This window comes from Triturus cristatus, chromosome 8, assembly GCF_964204655.1.
Source record: "Triturus cristatus chromosome 8, aTriCri1.1, whole genome shotgun sequence".
Classification (NCBI taxonomy): Eukaryota; Metazoa; Chordata; class Amphibia; order Caudata; family Salamandridae; genus Triturus; species Triturus cristatus.
Genome location: NC_140591.1, coordinates 1138761041 through 1138778422, shown reverse-complemented (window position 1 = coordinate 1138778422; position 17382 = coordinate 1138761041). Strand labels below are relative to the sequence as shown.

The following is a 17382-nucleotide window of genomic DNA, read 5'->3' as shown; positions in this document are numbered from 1 at the left end:
CAGCACCTTACACCCCAATGACTAATTGATTGTTTCTATAAAATTGTTCATCTTCACTCCCCATGATCAGTAAAAACTGATTTTTGCTAAATCAGTTACCCACTCAGTCTACCGGCACATGCTTACCTGTATGTAGGATTGTATTCTTTGGGCTCTTTCCTTCACCCTGACTTGGCTGCTTGAAAGGAGAACTTTATAAAGCCTGCTGGCTGGCACCACTCATCCTTGTTTATGAAGAGACCTGATTGTGCAAGTGCCTAATGAGCAACAGGGAAGTAAAACCATCAAATGTAGGTTATTCCAAACGGAAGTTAAAAAATTCCTCTGTGCCTGTGGCTTCCTGAACTGTCAAACCATTTGGAACCTCAATCAGATAAGGTCACTTGATTGATTAACCCAACCCAATGAGCCAAAATACAGCCTTCCGTTAGTGAACTGATTACAGTGAGCACTTGTTAGACCTGTCAGCCCTTTGGGTGGTCCCTCCTCATCATTATTTATTTTGTCCCACTTTTGCCTCAAACCCTGTTTGAATTTTTCCTTTTTGGGAACCACCAGACTTTTTAGTGTTGCTGCAGATTCAGGGAGCCATTTTACCTACCCCTGAAACTTCTGTCTGAGGGCCTGGAGCACAAAATGGTGGCCACCTGTGACATCACCAGCATCCACTGGAACCTACCAGCACTTTCCAGAACATTCCAGAACTCTGTGACAGTTGGAGGCGGTTTAGAATGTTGGGAGGTTAAGACAGAGTGTTGGCAGTTGGAGCTGGCAGTTGGCACCTGACTGGTGAAGAGAGAGCAGCACAAGAGTGAAGGAGGAAGGAGTGAAGCAGCAGGGGTGGAAACTTGTGCCTGGAGTGGGGTCCATAAACCCACCCTTGATACTTGTCCCTACTGATGGACCCCAGCCTGTAGCCCTGTGTGGGAAGAAGCCAGAAAAACTCATCCTAAGGACCTGGACAGCAGGAACAGGCCTTAGAAGCAGAAAGCAGCAAGATCCTGACCTGGAAACTGGTTTCCCTGGAGTCCGGCGTCGAGTAGCCTAAGACCTGGAGCCCGAGGTGGAGAAGCGGCGCTGACTGAAGAAGCAGACGTCGTACCCGGAGCCGCCTGAGGTCGTGAGAGGGCGCCGACGGAGGTCGTGAGGAATACCAAAGGTCGAGGAGGAAGTTAACCGAGGTCGAGTGAGCGGCATCATCGGAGGAGTGAAGTCCGCCCTCCGGAGTCGTCGGAGACCGAGGTGAAGTGTACCGGAGGTCGGGAGTGAGGATCGCACTCCGGAGTCGCCCGGAACCTGAGAGGAGGAGCACCGGAGGTCGGGGGTGAGGATCGCACCCCGGAGTCGCCGGAAGTCGACATCGAGGCCAGGCCGGCCGACGTCATCGAAGCCGAGAGCGCCATCGGACCGGAGCCGCCCGAAGTCGACATCGAGTAGAGACTGCCCGACGCCGTCGAATCGGAGGTCGAGATCGAACCGAGGCCGCCGACATCGGACCGGAACCGCCTACCGGCGTCGTCTAAAACTGACATTGTGCCGAGGCCGCCGAGACCGAACCGGAACCACCTCACGGCATCGACACGACTCCAGCGGCGTCGGAACATCAGAAAAAGGGCAGTAAGTGGAGTAGAGGGCGCCTAAGGCCCTGTGGAGACCTGAGAGACTGCTCTAAGGGGCTAGGGAGGTGCTGGAACCAACCTGACTGTGCCAGGGGTGAATTGGGACTAACCTAGAGAGGTTGTGTGGAGAGAGAAAGCCAGGGCACTGGAATTCCCCCCTTGATCTACCTCAGTTTAGGCCTCAGCCTTGTCCCAGCCAGGGAATAGAACCCCCCAAGCCTTCCACAACCCTACAAGCTGTGCCTGGGCCAAATCAGCCCTTAGGAATTGAAAAGTGATCTGATTACATGAGTGCTGCTGTATACTTTTAATTATTTATTGGGGGCACTGTATTTATTGTGTTTAACCTATTTATTGCTTCACTATATTTATTGGTCCACAGGACTTGTTGGTGTACAATATTTATTGGTTCAGTATTTATTGCCTCAGAATATTTAATTGCCTGTATTACCTGCACTTATATTTATGTCCCTTGTATTTATGATCATCCCTATTTATTGAATCTCCAGACAGTATTTATTTGACCTGCACTATTTAAATTTGTATATTGTGATTGTCTTATTTATTTTTCCAATCAGCAACTAAGAGAAAAAGATAAAGAAGAATATTTTCATAATTTTTACGGTGTAGAGTCGTTTTTGGAACGGATGCACGCATGGTTATTGTATGGGTATATTGTATGCTTAGCACGGTGCCTGTTTCCTGACCACTCGAGCCAAGCTACCACAGTGTGTTCGGGGAGTCCACCACCACCCTGCGGAGTGGGAGTGGGCTGTTTCCAACATAAATTGGTGTTCAGTGGTGGGATAGAGCTGTGCCTACGTATACTCAACAATAACTGTGGGTAGTCCATAGGCCTACACCGGGAGTTTTCTCAAAGCGGCCTTCCTAATTGTGGGTTTTTGTTTTTTCCAAATTTACTCTGGTGGTGGGAGGAGGTATTATTAAAGGTACCCCCCTGCATTGTTACTGCACAAAACCTGTCCTCTAACCTGAGTGGGCAAGATGGAGTTTGTACTAGAAAATCTAGTAACGTACACTGTGGCCCAACTCAGGGAGTTTTGCCAGCGGGAGGGGGTGTACTGTCCCCCAGGAGCAAAGAAGGGTGCACTCCAAACCAGCTTAAGGGCTTGGGGGGAGGCACGCAGGGAAAGCAAGGCTGAGGAGGAAGACAGGGATGGAGAGCCTGACCCCGAGGGGGCTGAGATGTACCAACCTGAGGTGGGGAACCTGTCAGCAGGGCCCAGAACCATTTCTAGGAAGGGCAGCAGTGCCTCTAGCGGTGGCTTGTCTGAAGTGGAGCTAACGGACCGGAGGGAGAAAAGACAGCTCACATGGGACTTAGCAAGGCTGGAGAAGGAGAAGGAGGAGCAGAGGATGGCCCATGAATTGCGACTGAAAGAAATAGATCTTCAGATCTTGAGAATCGGGGCACAACCTGTTCCTAATGGTGGCAGCCAAATCCAAGAGGTCACCAGGGAACCCAAACCATACCTGCCAAAGGACATAGTAGCTAGCTATGGAGTGGGCGACGATATCGCCAAGTGGCTAGCGGCCTATGAGGTCTCATTGAGGGCCCATGGGGTTCCAGAGAAGTACTGGGGAGGGGGATTGTACAAGTACATGCCTCCAGCAGGTAGGGATGCTTTATTGGCCCTCGAAGAGGATGAGCAAACCCACTACCCCACCATGAAACTGGCGCTCATCAGAAAGTTTGGACTAACACCTGAAAAGTACAGACAGAAGTTCAGGGGTAGTCACAAGCTGGGCACGCAGAATTGGGTGGACTTCCTGGACTATGCGAAGAAGGCAATGGAAGGTTGGATTCAGGGCAGTGAAGTGAGGAACTACGAGGAGTTGTTTGACCTAGTACTGAAGGAACACCTGCTCGAGAAATGTTTCCCTGAACTGCGGCAACACCTGGTGGATAGCAAGCTGACCAGTCCCCGGAAGCTTGCTGAGGAGGCGGACATTTGGGCTAGTACCCGGGTGTCCACAAGGGGGACTGGAGGGGATACTCAAAAGGCCGGACAGGGCGCCCCCCAGAAGAAAGAGGGAGGGGAAAAGAAAAAGGAGTTCTCCAAAGGCCCCCAAAATAACTTCCAAGGGAAGGGAACAGGATTCACCTCTAAGGCTAACCCACCCAGAAACCCTAATCCTGGCCAGAGTCAGCAGCCAAGGGTTGTCCATTGCTACGAGTGCGGTGGCGTTGGACACTATAAAGGAGATCCGAAGTGTCAGAAACGACCACCCCCTCCCACTGGAGGAAAGACCCCCGGAGTAGCTAGTGCAGTGCTCGGGGAGGAGATGCCCTTAACTAAGGGAAGGGAGTGGGCAGGTGTCACTTTAGTGTCCCTGGGAGAACGGGAGATGGTTCCTAAGATCCAGGTGCCCGCAAATACCGCAAAGTATGGGCAGTGGGTCACCATCAACGGCCAAAGAGGGGAGGCTCTGAGAGACACAGGAGCCAGTATGACTATGGTGCGTAGCCAACTGGTGTCTCCAGAGCAGGTAATTCCCGATGTACTCCACCCAGCCGCGATGGCTGACGGCAGAACAGGTCACTATCCCGTGGCCGAGGTTCCCTTTGAATGGGGGGGGGTTGCAGGTTCACTTCGAGTTGCCGTAAGCCCTGCCGTGCCAGTCGATTGTCTGCTGGGGAATGATATGGAGCACAACGCTTGGAAGGAGGTGGAATACCGGACTCACACCGAGATGCTGGGTACACCTGACTGGGCCTGTGTTAGCACAAGGTCCGCGACTACCCGAAGAGGGAGTTCATTTCGGCTGGAGCCTGGAACAAAGGCCCAGCCAGCTGCCAGTCAAGGGAAGAACCGAGGACAGGAGGAGCCTGCCTCGGCGTCTCCACCCCGTAGGACGGATAGGCCACCGGAGGTGGTGGACCAGGAGTCTGCGGAGGGGGACGTTACCAACCTGGAGGACCTACCCATCCCGGCCGAGTGGCACGTGGAGGGAGGCCCGTCCAGGGAGGAATTCTGCCAGGGCCAGAGGGAGTGCCCTACCCTTGAGGGGCTGAGGCGTCAGGCCAAAGCCCAGGCAGCAGGGAACGTTGAAGGGAACTACAGTGTTTACTGGGAGGATGGCCTCCTCTACAGTGAACCCAAGGCACCCCTACACGGATCGTCACGAGCCTTGGTAGTTCCTCAACGTTATCGAGCCTTCCTTCTGGAGTTGGCTCACGAGATACCATTGGCAGGACACCTGGGGCAAGACAAGACCTTCGCCCGTCTGGTCCCACACTTTTATTGGCCTCAGATGAAAGTGTCGTCCGATACCTACTGCCGGACCTGTGTGTCTTGCCAAGCCAGTGGGAAAACAGGGGTGAAGCTGAAAGCTCCCCTGGAACCACTTCCTGTCGTTAGCACCCCCTTTGAAAGGGTGGGCATCGACATTGTGGGTCCGTTAGATCCGCCAACATCAGCTGGTCACAGGTTTATCCTGGTCCTGGTGGATCATGCCACACGGTACCCAGAGGCAATACCTCTGAGGACCATAACAGCACCTGTTGTGGCTAGGGCCCTGATGGGAATCTTTACCCGAGTGGGTTTTCCCAAGGAAGTTGTGTCCGACAGGGGGACCAACTTCATGTCAGCGTATATGCGGGCGATGTGGAAGGAGTGTGGAGTGACCTACCGGTTCACAACTCCTTACCACCCCCAGACCAATGGTCTGGTGGAGAGGTTTAACAAAACCTTGAAAGGCATGATCAGAAGTCTGCCTGAAAGCCTGCGGAGGAAATGGGACGTCCTCCTACCCTGTTTACTTTTTTCCTACAGGGAAGTGCCACAGAAGGGAGTGGGCTTCAGCCCCTTCGAGCTTCTGTATGGGCACCCTGTACGTGGACCTCTCAACCTGGTGAGAGACGGATGGGAAAGAACTCCCAGAAAGCTTCCCCAGGATGTGGTGAGCTACATGCTGGCCTTCCGGAGCCAAATGGCTAAGTTGTGGAAGCAAGCTTCTGACAACTTGGAAGCCAGCCAAGCAGTGATGAAGGCGTGGTATGACCACAATGCTCACCCGGTGGAGTTGGAGCCTGGCCAGAAGGTGTGGGTGATCGAACCCGGAGAGCTTAGCGCCCTCCAGGATCGCTGGTCAGGACCCTTTGAGGTGTTGGAGAAGAAGGGTAAGGCTACCTACTTGGTGGACCTGAAGACCCCTCGTCAGCCCCTGCGGGTGCTGCATGCCAACCGCCTCAAACCCCACCACGAGAGGCCCGAAGTCATCTTGATGATGGTGACTGACGGAGGAGAGGACGTGGAAAGCGAGCCTCTCCCTGATCTGTTTGCGTCTCAAGAGAAGGATGGGTCGGTGGAGGGAGTGATTCTCTCCCCATCTCTAACTCCTGAACAGCAGGAGGACTGTCGCCAGGTCCTGGGGCAGTACTCCTCGTTGTTCTCCCTTGTCCCGGGTAGGACTCACCTGTGCGTCCATGACGTGGACACAGGAGACAGCCCACCTGTGAAGTCCAAGATCTACCGGATGTCAGACAAGGTGAAGGCCAGCATTCATAGTGAAGTCACTAAGATGCTGGAGCTAGGAGTGATCGAACCTTCTAGCAGCCCCTGGTCCAGTCCGGTGGTGTTAGTACCAAAAGCTGCACCACCGGGTGCCCAACCAGAACTGAGGTTCTGTGTGGACTATCGGGGACTGAATTCAGTGACCAAAACTGATGCTCATCCGATCCCTAGGGCGGATGAATTGATTGACCGGCTGGGAGCTGCCCAATATCTAAGTACCTTTGACCTTACTTCAGGGTACTGGCAGATCTCGTTGACTGATGGAGCAAGGGAAAGGTCAGCCTTCTCCACGCCCAATGGCCACTACCAGTTCTGTGTGATGCCCTTTGGGCTCAAGAACGCACCTGCCACGTTTCAGCGCCTGGTAAACCAGATCCTCACCGGAATGGAGAGTTTCTCTGCTGCTTATCTGGATGACATAGCCGTCTTCAGTAACAGCTGGGAGGATCACTTGCGTCACCTGCAAGCTGTTCTCCAGGCCCTGAGCCAAGCTGGATTGACGATCAAGGCCAGCAAGTGCCAGATCGGGCAGGGGTCGGTAGTGTACCTTGGACACTTGGTGGGTAGGGGAACGGTGCAACCCCTCCAGGCGAAGATCGAGGCCATCATGGCCTGGGAACCCCCCAAGACACAGACTGAGGTCCGAGCATTTTTGGGCCTCACGGGATACTACCGCCGCTTCGTGAAGGGGTACGGTACCATCGTAGCCCCCCTCACGGAGCTCACGTCCAAGAAACAACCTCGACGGGTAGTCTGGACGGAGGCCTGTCAGCAGGCCTTTGTGAGATTGAAGAAAGCCATGTGCGAGGCCCCGGTCTTAAGGGCCCCAGACTTTTCCAAGAAGTTCATTGTCCAGACAGATGCATCAGAACATGGCATTGGGGCAGTGTTATCGCAACTCAACGAAGAGGGTCTGGATCAACCCGTGGTCTTCCTATCCCGGAGACTACTTCCCAGGGAACAGAAGTGGAGTGCAATAGAGCGTGAAGCCTTTGCAGTGGTATGGGCTCTGAAGAAGTTGCGGCCATACCTGTTTGGATCGCACTTCCTAGTTCAGACCGACCACAGACCCCTTCGCTGGCTGATGCAGATGAAGGGGGAGAATCCCAAGTTGTTGAGGTGGTCTATTTCCCTACAGGGGATGGACTTTCAGGTGGAACATCGGCCTGGAGTGGACCACGCCAATGCAGACGGTCTCTCAAGGTATTTCCGCCTTAGTGATGAGAACTCCCAAGGGGTTGGGTAGCTCTCCCCACTTTCAGCTGGGGGGGACGCGTGTTAGACCTGTCAGCCCTTTGGGTGGTCCCTCCTCATCATTATTTATTTTGTCCCACTTTTGCCTCAAACCCTGTTTGAATTTTTCCTTTTTGGGAACCACCAGACTTTTTAGTGTTGCTGCAGATTCAGGGAGCCATTTTACCTACCCCTGAAACTTCTGTCTGAGGGCCTGGAGCACAAAATGGTGGCCACCTGTGACATCACCAGCATCCACTGGAACCTACCAGCACTTTCCAGAACATTCCAGAACTCTGTGACAGTTGGAGGCGGTTTAGAATGTTGGGAGGTTAAGACAGAGTGTTGGCAGTTGGAGCTGGCAGTTGGCACCTGACTGGTGAAGAGAGAGCAGCACAAGAGTGAAGGAGGAAGGAGTGAAGCAGCAGGGGTGGAAACTTGTGCCTGGAGTGGGGTCCATAAACCCACCCTTGATACTTTTCCCTACTGATGGATCCCAGCCTGTAGCCCTGTGTGGGAAGAAGCCAGAAAAACTCATCCTAAGGACCTGGACAGCAGGAACAGGCCTTAGAAGCAGAAAGCAGCAAGATCCTGACCTGGAAACTGGTTTCCCTGGAGTCCGGCGTCGAGTAGCCTAAGACCTGGAGCCCGAGGTGGAGAAGCGGCGCTGACTGAAGAAGCAGACGTCGTACCCGGAGCCGCCTGAGGTCGTGAGAGGGCGCCGACGGAGGTCGTGAGGAATACCAAAGGTCGAGGAGGAAGTTAACCGAGGTCGAGTGAGCGGCGTCATCGGAGGAGTGAAGTCCGCCCTCCGGAGTCGTCGGAGACCGAGGTGAAGTGTACCGGAGGTCGGGAGTGAGGATCGCACTCCGGAGTCGCCCGGAACCTGAGAGGAGGAGCACCGGAGGTCGGGGGTGAGGATCGCACCCCGGAGTCGCCGGAAGTCGACATCGAGGCCAGGCCGGCCGACGTCATCAAAGCCGAGAGCGCCATCGGACCGGAGCCGCCCGAAGTCGACATCGAGTAGAGACTGCCCGACGCCGTCGAATCGGAGGTCGAGATCGAACCGAGGCCGCCGACATCGGACCGGAACCGCCTACCGGCGTCGTCTAGAACTGACATTGTGCCGAGGCCGCCGAGACCGAACCGGAACCACCTCACGGCATCGACACGACTCCAGCGGCGTCGGAACATCAGAAAAAGGGCAGTAAGTGGAGTAGAGGGCGCCTAAGGCCCTGTGGAGACCTGAGAGACTGCTCTAAGGGGCTAGGGAGGTGCTGGAACCAACCTGACTGTGCCAGGGGTGAATTGGGACTAACCTAGAGAGGTTGTGTGGAGAGAGAAAGCCAGGGCACTGGAATTCCCCCCTTGATCTACCTCAGTTTAGGCCTCAGCCTTGTCCCAGCCAGGGAATAGAACCCCCCAAGCCTTCCACAACCCTACAAGCTGTGCCTGGGCCAAATCAGCCCTTAGGAATTGAAAAGTGATCTGATTACATGAGTGCTGCTGTATACTTTTAATTATTTATTGGGGGCACTGTATTTATTGTGTTTAACGTATTTATTGCTTCACTATATTTATTGGTCCACAGGACTTGTTGGTGTACAATATTTATTGGTTCAGTATTTATTGCCTCAGAATATTTAATTGCCTGTATTACCTGCACTTATATTTATGTCCCTTGTATTTATGATCATCCCTATTTATTGAATCTCCAGACAGTATTTATTTGACCTGCACTATTTAAATTTGTATATTGTGATTGTCTTATTTATTTTTCCAATCAGCAACTAAGAGAAAAAGATAAAGAAGAATATTTTCATAATTTTTACGGTGTAGAGTCGTTTTTGGAACGGATGCACGCATGGTTATTGTATGGGTATATTGTATGCTTAGCACGGTGCCTGTTTCCTGACCACTCGAGCCAAGCTACCAAAGTGTGTTCGGGGAGTCCACCACCACCCTGCGGAGTGGGAGTGGGCTGTTTCCAACAGCACTGAACTGGAAATCACTCATGGCAGGTAAACATGGCCATTTATGATGACTGATGTGTGTGCAATGCACATGGTGAAAACACTGGAATACCCAAAGAGACTCATAGTATGGCAAGATGGAGCGGGGAGAGGCAAAGCTGCCCAACTCACCCTTCGGAATAGACAGTGTCACATCAGGGCCATGGTAGGGGATTATCTGCTAGGGTGTTGATTTTAGCATTACTGTTGCCTTACATCTTCCATTGATGGCATTTATTCCCTCATATGTGCTCTCTTTTTCTCATATCTTTGCCCAAACATCCTGCTTTGCTGTGAAATGCCCCGGTTACGTACCGGTAATCTTCATTACTCTGAGTATTCAGGTCTACACCAGAACCCTCCAAAGCAAAAGTTATCCTCCCATGCCTCCCATCCCTTCCCAACATGGCCGACCCATGTCACCCTTGACCTCTATATGAGGAGGGCCGGCCCAACCCTCAGCCTGAGAACTACCAAGCAAAAACATGAAGCTGAGATCCACACAGGGAGGGAGGGATGGGAACTCATGTGGCGAGGAAGACTACACTCAGAGTAATGAAGATTACCGGTAAGTAACCAAGGCATTACCTCCTCGTAAGTCTTCCTCGCCACATGAATAGTGAAGTGAGCACATACCCAAGCCAAGCGGCTTCATGTAAAACTCACAAGAAACCACAGACAAAGGGACAAGGCCAAACAAGTAGGCACAATCCAAACACAGCTGGACAACACTCAAGAGGAAGCACAGAAAGCGAGAACCACAAGAGACGGAAAACCCAGCCCGGAGAACCGCCCAGCAAAGCCACTTGCAGAAGGACAAACCAACACCACCTGGCAGAGAACCAAGACAGGTGCGGAGAGGACCAGGAAGTAGCCCCACTGAAACCAGTAGTAGACACCCAACACAAAAAAGGCCCAAGAGACAGACAGAGGCCCCGGGAGACCGACCCTGCACCAGGGCAAACACCACAGAACCTGTGACACATAGGCCAGCAGGAGAGGCCGCGCCACCCACCAACACAGGAAAGATAGAGAAGGCAAAGGACCAGAACAGACAGGACCAAAAATGACAAACAAGTTGGCACAGCCGCAAAAAAAGACCAAGTCCGCCCCAAACACCGCAACACTGCATGCCGGGCTAACAATCTGCAAGAGCAGAAACCACCCCAGACACAAACACTAGAGGGAAATGAAACAATGTCACGGGGACAGCCGAAAGGACCGAAGGCAGAAATGCAGGACCCCAATGCAACACAAAGGGACAGGCAGGACCCGTCAGAACGGAGGGGAGCGCAGACGGACCCAGCTCCCCATCCCACCCAACCAAGATGAAGGCAAGTCCGCCCACCAAGCCTAAAGAGTCGAAGGTGCCACGCTCAAGGCCAAGGCCATCAGACAGGAAAACAAACACCCAAACGGGAAACACAGGGAAAAAGCCCGATCCCGCAGAAGCACACCAATGAGAAAAAGACCCCAAAGGTCAGAAAACAAGCCAGAGAGCAGCTGAGAAACAGGAGCACAAAGGGACTCCAACACTGTCAGGGAGCAAGCCCAAGACCGCAGGCTCCACCAAACAAGGCAGAAGAAGACGCAAAACCCCCACTGAAAGTGGAGGGCCCGCAAAGGGAACAGAAAAACTGAGAGTACCCAGCACTCCAGGATGGGCACCACCCACCGGAGAGGAAACCTCAGCCGGGGATCACATCAACAGAACAAATTCCCCTTCCAGTGAATCCCGCACAGAAGAAGTAGAACCAAAGGAAAGGGAGAAAAGGCGGAAGCAGAAAGCTGGGCCAACCAAATGACAGTGCACCTAGCCATCACACCCCCAGACATGGAAGGAGAGGGCAGACGTGAGGCAGACTAGCCAAGCACTTGACTGCAGCAGAACCCCCGTTGGGCACACAACAGGGCTGGCCACTGACGGAACAGTGCCACCGCCGGGTGAGACGGAAGACATGGGTAGAAAGAACCTGCACAGGCGAACCACCACACAGACCACAAACCCCGGGAGACAAACCGCCCAAGTGAGAACCCCGCACCCCAGACCATGACAGAATAATCCGTGCAAGATGTCAAAAGGAACAAACCTCATAACCCCTAGGAAAATGAGGCAGCCCCCACCAAAAGCCAACAGCACTTCAGATTCCCAGGCGGACCCCAATCCAGGAACCAACCAGGCCTGACAAGTCCCAACTCCAGAGAGCTGACGGGAACAGGCATAGGCAGGGTGGCAAGGCTGCGGTCCCCACACGTCGAACCGGAAACGAACATGATCTCCCCGAACAGCCAGGCGAAACAACAGACCCAGCAAAAGAATGGCCAACAACACCTGGAAAGATGATCAGCAACACATGTACAGGCGAACAAAGCCTACAGCATCTTGTGTACCCAGGAGGTCACCCATTCAGGCACTAACCAGGGCCGTTGAGGCACAACAGCTGAGATCAGACAAAAGTAGGCACTATCAGGGTGGAATGGCCTTAGGCATGACCCAGCACACAGCGGGAACACAACACCATCCCCCAACGTCACCGGCTGGCATCCGACAAAACCACCCAGGAAGGTGACACCCGAAAGGAAGACCCCTGGAGAGAGAGGACTCCACTAAACAACCCAGAGTGGACCGAATCGCAGAGACACCATCACCGCCTGAACGGAATCTGTGGACCAATAGCACCTGGTCCAAAAGAATAGACAGCAAGGTCCACAGACAAAGACAAGCCCAGGGAAGCACCTGCAGACGCAACCCCAGCACCCCCAATCACAGAAGGACAGGGGCAAGAAAAACAGCGGAGGACAAATAGGAACCCAGAGCCACACAGGCAACATGCAAGATGCGGGCTTCCCATGACCCCCAAAACAACTGCAAAATGCAGAGAAAACACCCCCAGAAAGACCGTTGTCCAGAAACACCATCTGGGAGGAAGCGGATCCACACAGCGCAGAGCCCAGGATCCCATCAACATGTCGCGCATGTGACAGCCATTCCTCGTAGCCTAGACAATCACCCACAACAGACGTGTAAAGAGATGTGCATCCGAGGCCGTCCGTGACCCAAGGCACCAGGCACCATCGGAAAAGTAATAAATACAGAGAACCGAGAAAGAAACACAAAGGATACAAGTCAGCATCCGAGAGGAGACATGAAATACAAACCCAGACCCAGGAGGCCAGAGCCACCAATACCAAGCCACTGAGGCAAACAACACAAGAAGCGCAGATGCCCAAAGACAAGGGCTGCCGGAGACAGGGAAAATGAGCAAAGGTGCCCCAAAGTCCCTCAGTACCCCCCCTTTTGCCGCCAACCGAAGCCCAAAAAATGACAGGTGCCCACGGGCAGAACAAGCCCCCACCAGACATGCACCAAGGATGGAGGACCAGGCCCAGGGAGCAGCAGACAAACCACCATTGAGGAGAAAGGAGGGCACCCGCGGCAACACCGATGAGAGACGGTGCGAACAGGCCAACAGAGCAAACGCCAACAGAGCAAACGCCCCAAAAGGGAAGCCACATGGCTGAGTGCCTCCGCTCCTCCCGAGCCAGCAGCGTGACCCAAGACAAAGGCCGGCACAGAAAACATCCCTGGAGTCTCCAAGCTCCGAGGAGGGGGTAGGCGGGAATTCCGGACCGGGGTTCTGGGAGAGAAGCGGGAGGAGGGTGTGTGGGGCGTGAGCAGGAAGCATAAGGGTAACCTGGAAGGGCATCGGCACCAAAAGGGGGAGGGGGAGAAACAGTGCCCCGCAATGCCGGCCGGCCGGCCCCTAAACAGGTAGGTCCGCTGGCAAATACACCACGCAGACAACCTTATAGCCCAAGAACTGCCCCAAGATCAGCTCAGCCACCAGCTGCACCGCCGCAGCGCCAAACTCCACCTGGCGCAAGCTCTGAGCCACACCTCTGTGCCCCCAGCACAGAAGAGCGCCCGGGCCGCAAAGCACTCGTTAATGGCCGACAGCCAAGCAAACGGCCCCAGCTCGACCTGCGTATCAGCCCGTCACACAGAAAAGCAGTGACTTCCCCCGTGAAGCAGGCTCAGCCGCAAGGTGGCCTACGGAAGGACCTGGAGCCCCAACACAGATACCGGTAGGAGCACATACAGGGAGCAGGGGGAGAGACCCACAACAACCGCAAGCCCACGCAGCCAGTCAACCCCAAACAAGCGGGAAGCCAGTCAGGTACAGGACAGGTATCACCACGTCCCTAACAAACCAGCGTTCTCACACCAGGACACAGTCCCAAGAAAAAAATGGGGTGGGAACGAATGCGAGCACAGCGTGACCCAGGAACAGCAGGAGAAACCCAGGTCAGAGGAGACCAAACAGGGGAGCCCGTTAGTGCAGGGCAAAACAAGCACCAAGAGCCAGCAGATGTCAGAGCCCGCTGGAGCTGAGCCGCAAAAATCAAAAGGGGTAGCGCGAGGGGCAGTAGCAACAAGGCAGGGGAAAACCCATTGCATGAGCCTGCTAGAGCAGGACCTCGCCCCAACTTACCTGAACACACTCTGGAGAATCTGCAGCGCAGAACCAAAAAATACAGGCTGAGGGTTGGGCCAGCCCTCCTCTTATAGAGGTCAAAGGTGACATGGGTCGGCCATGTTGGGAAGGGATGGGAAGCATGGGAGGCTAACTTTTGCTTTGGAGGGTTCTGGTGTGGAGCTGAAGCTCACTTCGTTATTCATGTGGTGACGAAGACTTACGATCAGGTAATATATGTGTGTGTAGAGCTTCTTTCAACTTCTGTCTGTGCCTGTTGTATTTTCCTGTTGTCTTACTCTTGTCATGCTGGTCTGTGTTCCAGTCTCCTGCTGTCTTGATGCAACACGCCTGTAACAATTCATGCTTCCTTTCTCCATGACTAGAATTGTTTTCTGTATTAACGTTCCTCAAAATAATTATATTAGCCTCTCATCCTAACTTACCTCACATGGTGCCATTTTTGCTCATCCTATACCCTCTGAATATATGAGCTATATTGAAAGATGTTGATTTTTCGTGTTCTGTGATGATGACACCTCTCAGCTTCTGTTTACATTCTATGTGCTGCAATTTCACTTACTTCTGAAAATACGACAAGCAAAAATCTGTCTGGAATGAAATGAAGGTCAAGGTAAAGTCCACCTTTAAGCCTAGTTTTACTCACATACTCTGTACATCTCCCTGAAAACAGGCTGGGTGGAGTTTGCACTAAAGAGGACCATAAATAAATAATTAAAATATGAAAGTGTCCACCCCCATACCGTTTGATGCTCTATCTGTTCTCTATAAATTCCACATTACATAAGGGAAGGCACATTGGGCAATGTGCACAACGTTTTTTTCAGGTCGCAAACGGCTTGATTCATTTGTGACCAGAAAAAATACCTTTTTACATGTACCAAACCTCATTTTGTGATTCGGTAATGCCTTAGTGATTTGGAATTAGGAAATGATGTGTTTAGTGCGTCCCTTCCTAATAGTGGCTCGCAGTGGTGTGTATAAATGTTTTGGAATCCTTCCTGTTTGTGAATGTATGCAAAAACGTTTTCTGAGAGCAGGCAGTGGTCCCAAGAACCACTGCCAACTCTTAAATAAGTGTTTGCAATGCAATAGGCCTCGCATTACTAAATGTTTGAACTATTGGTGTTGCTATTAATAATGCAATGCCAATAGCTCAAACTTTCAGTAATGAGAGACCTATTGCATTGGAAATGCTTGTTTGAAACAGACATTCGAGTGAGACAGCACACAATAATCCAATGGCAATTACTAGCTGAAGAGAAATCGCTTACAGAATATTAGATACTATACATTGCAATTATTTATATTGATTCGGAAGGCCCATGGCTGCATTCAGCACATGAATAACACAATTCAGTCTCTTTAGTGAGAAGTAATACCTTACAACAGCGGTTTTAACAGAATGTTCCTGACTTTTAAAAAATTAGATGCCTAAAATGTTGTCAGGGAGGCAGTATGCTGAATCTAGGCCATATGAATGTCACTTCATTGTTTAACTGAAAGAAAAAAAGCTGAACTATACCCAACTCCTAGCCAACGCCGCAACAACATTCAGCCAGCTAAGCAAGCTGAGGAAGAGATGCAATTACTGCAAATTTGTAAAAATAATGGATACCCTAAAGTTTACCATCAGTACATTACTTAAGGATACAAAACTGTAATGTGATTGCTTTATGTAACGAGAAATATTTGATTGCAGTGAATCACAGTGAACACACACAACGTCCAAAAGTGAAAGGCAACTTCAAATGACTCAGCGTTCTGCCTGTATTCTAACAACATTTTAGCATCTGGCTACTGCGTGTAAAGATACGAGAGGGATAGAAAGGTAACTGCTATAAATAAAAGTCTTTAGACTCAAAGAAACACCAACCTCAACGATGCGCTATTATAATAATGCCCCACTTTACACCCAGTCAGTGATCAGTGCAAGCAAATACTTTCTACGTGCCTGTTGGCACCGGACGCCCCTCATGCCAGCAGCACCCACACGCAGACAAAGAGATTAGCTCGAAATCACCTCGGCCCTAACCGGCTTCAGGTGACATGAGCATTTTCCTTGATTAGTTCATATTTGCATTCCTCATTTGCACGCCATCCTCTGAGCTCGCTGTTTTCTGTTGCTCTCTTTTTAATACTGCAGAAGAGCAGATAACTGACGGGTGATTGAATGGCTCATTGGCAACAAATACAAACCCTACATTTAAATGCATGTATTTCTCGGCGGGTCGGGGCCGGTTAGTTAGAAGACACCTGCATTTAAAGTTTCCTGCTTTCAAAATGTTCACTGCAGACAATGCCTTAATGAATCTCAGAGTTCAGGATATTTAAAAGATAGCCTTGTTAAATCAGACCTTGGGATGCAGTTTAGAAAAATATGCAGTCGCGGCCGGCATTAATGATTACGGGTGGGTGGGGGGGTGGAAAAGGGGTTGTCGCAGGGGGTATAGGGGGAGGCGGGAGGGGTTTCATAAAATAAAAATATGAAATAAAACTTACTGAGTTTCTGGTTAGGTCCGACCGTCTGACGACTCACGACTCCCGCCGTCCGTTCCTGCACCAATTCCTTCAACTCCTCGTCATCAGGAAAGGTAAGCAGCCTCCCTCACTCCGCCAATCACAACGATTGATGAGGCGCAGGGGAGAGCGCCCCAGCCGCGCCATTTTCTCCTGCATAGAGAAAAGGGGAGAGTGGGCGGTCGTGCTCGAGGGCAGGGGGGGAGTGGCTTACCCACTGTTGTGGGTACTGACTGTTTGGTCGGCTCCAGGGGCCAACCAGACAGACAGTACCGACAACAGTGGGTAAGCCACTCCCCCCCACCCTTGAGCACGTCCGCCCACAATCCCTCCCCCAACCAGGCACTTCTGCTTTCTCGCAGTGCGAGAAGCAGAAACATAAAATGGTAGTTTCTACCATTTTATGTTTCTGCTTCTCGTACTGCGAGAAAGCAGTGGGGCAACGCCCAAACACCCCTATGGAGGAGCCGCCACTGGTAACCTATATGTCTCACCAACACCTGCAGGGGATGAGATCAAACTGAGCTACCTCGTGGTCTTCTGTCATGTCACCCCTTTGCTCCTGTTCGCGCCCTGGAGTAAGACCAGCGTTTCAAACTGAAATGTAGAAACGAGAGTACTCACCATCCCCACAGCACCAGCCTGGTACTGCGAAGTGCCTGTACTCTCCCTTTGAAAGTACTGAGACCCTGCTGAGAAGTGCTGGTACTCCATTTCGAATTAAGATGTGAAGTACTCGGTATCTCCATTTGACCACCATGTGTGATTCTGTGCACAACACTTTTATCTCACCGCATGTCTCTTTCATCAATGAGCTAACAAATAGTAGGCACTACAAAAATACACCAGACCGGCACCTGACGGGTGGTGGGCTACGGTACAACAATCACTGCCATGGACACAGTAAAATTGTGAAGAAACGTTTTACCTGCCAGAAGGGAGAGCAGCAGAAGCAGCTAATACA

General features: G+C 52.0%; 1 protein-coding gene across 2 annotated transcripts in view; it reads right to left on the bottom strand.

The window, feature by feature from the left end:
- Window positions 1–16575, bottom strand: part of LOC146805513 (lysozyme g-like) — a 337114-nt gene extending 320539 nt beyond the window's left edge. Inside the window, exons 1-2 of one of the 2 annotated variants that reach the window (XM_085622787.1) lie at window positions 16401–16572; window positions 127–257 (exon numbers count right to left, since the gene is read on the bottom strand). The gene's annotated coding sequence lies outside the window, so the exon portion shown is untranslated. Of the gene's footprint in view, window positions 1–126; window positions 258–16400 lie in introns of both variants that reach the window. The other variant, XM_085622788.1, reaches the window with a different exon arrangement.
- Between the last annotated feature and the right edge of the window lie 807 nt (window positions 16576–17382).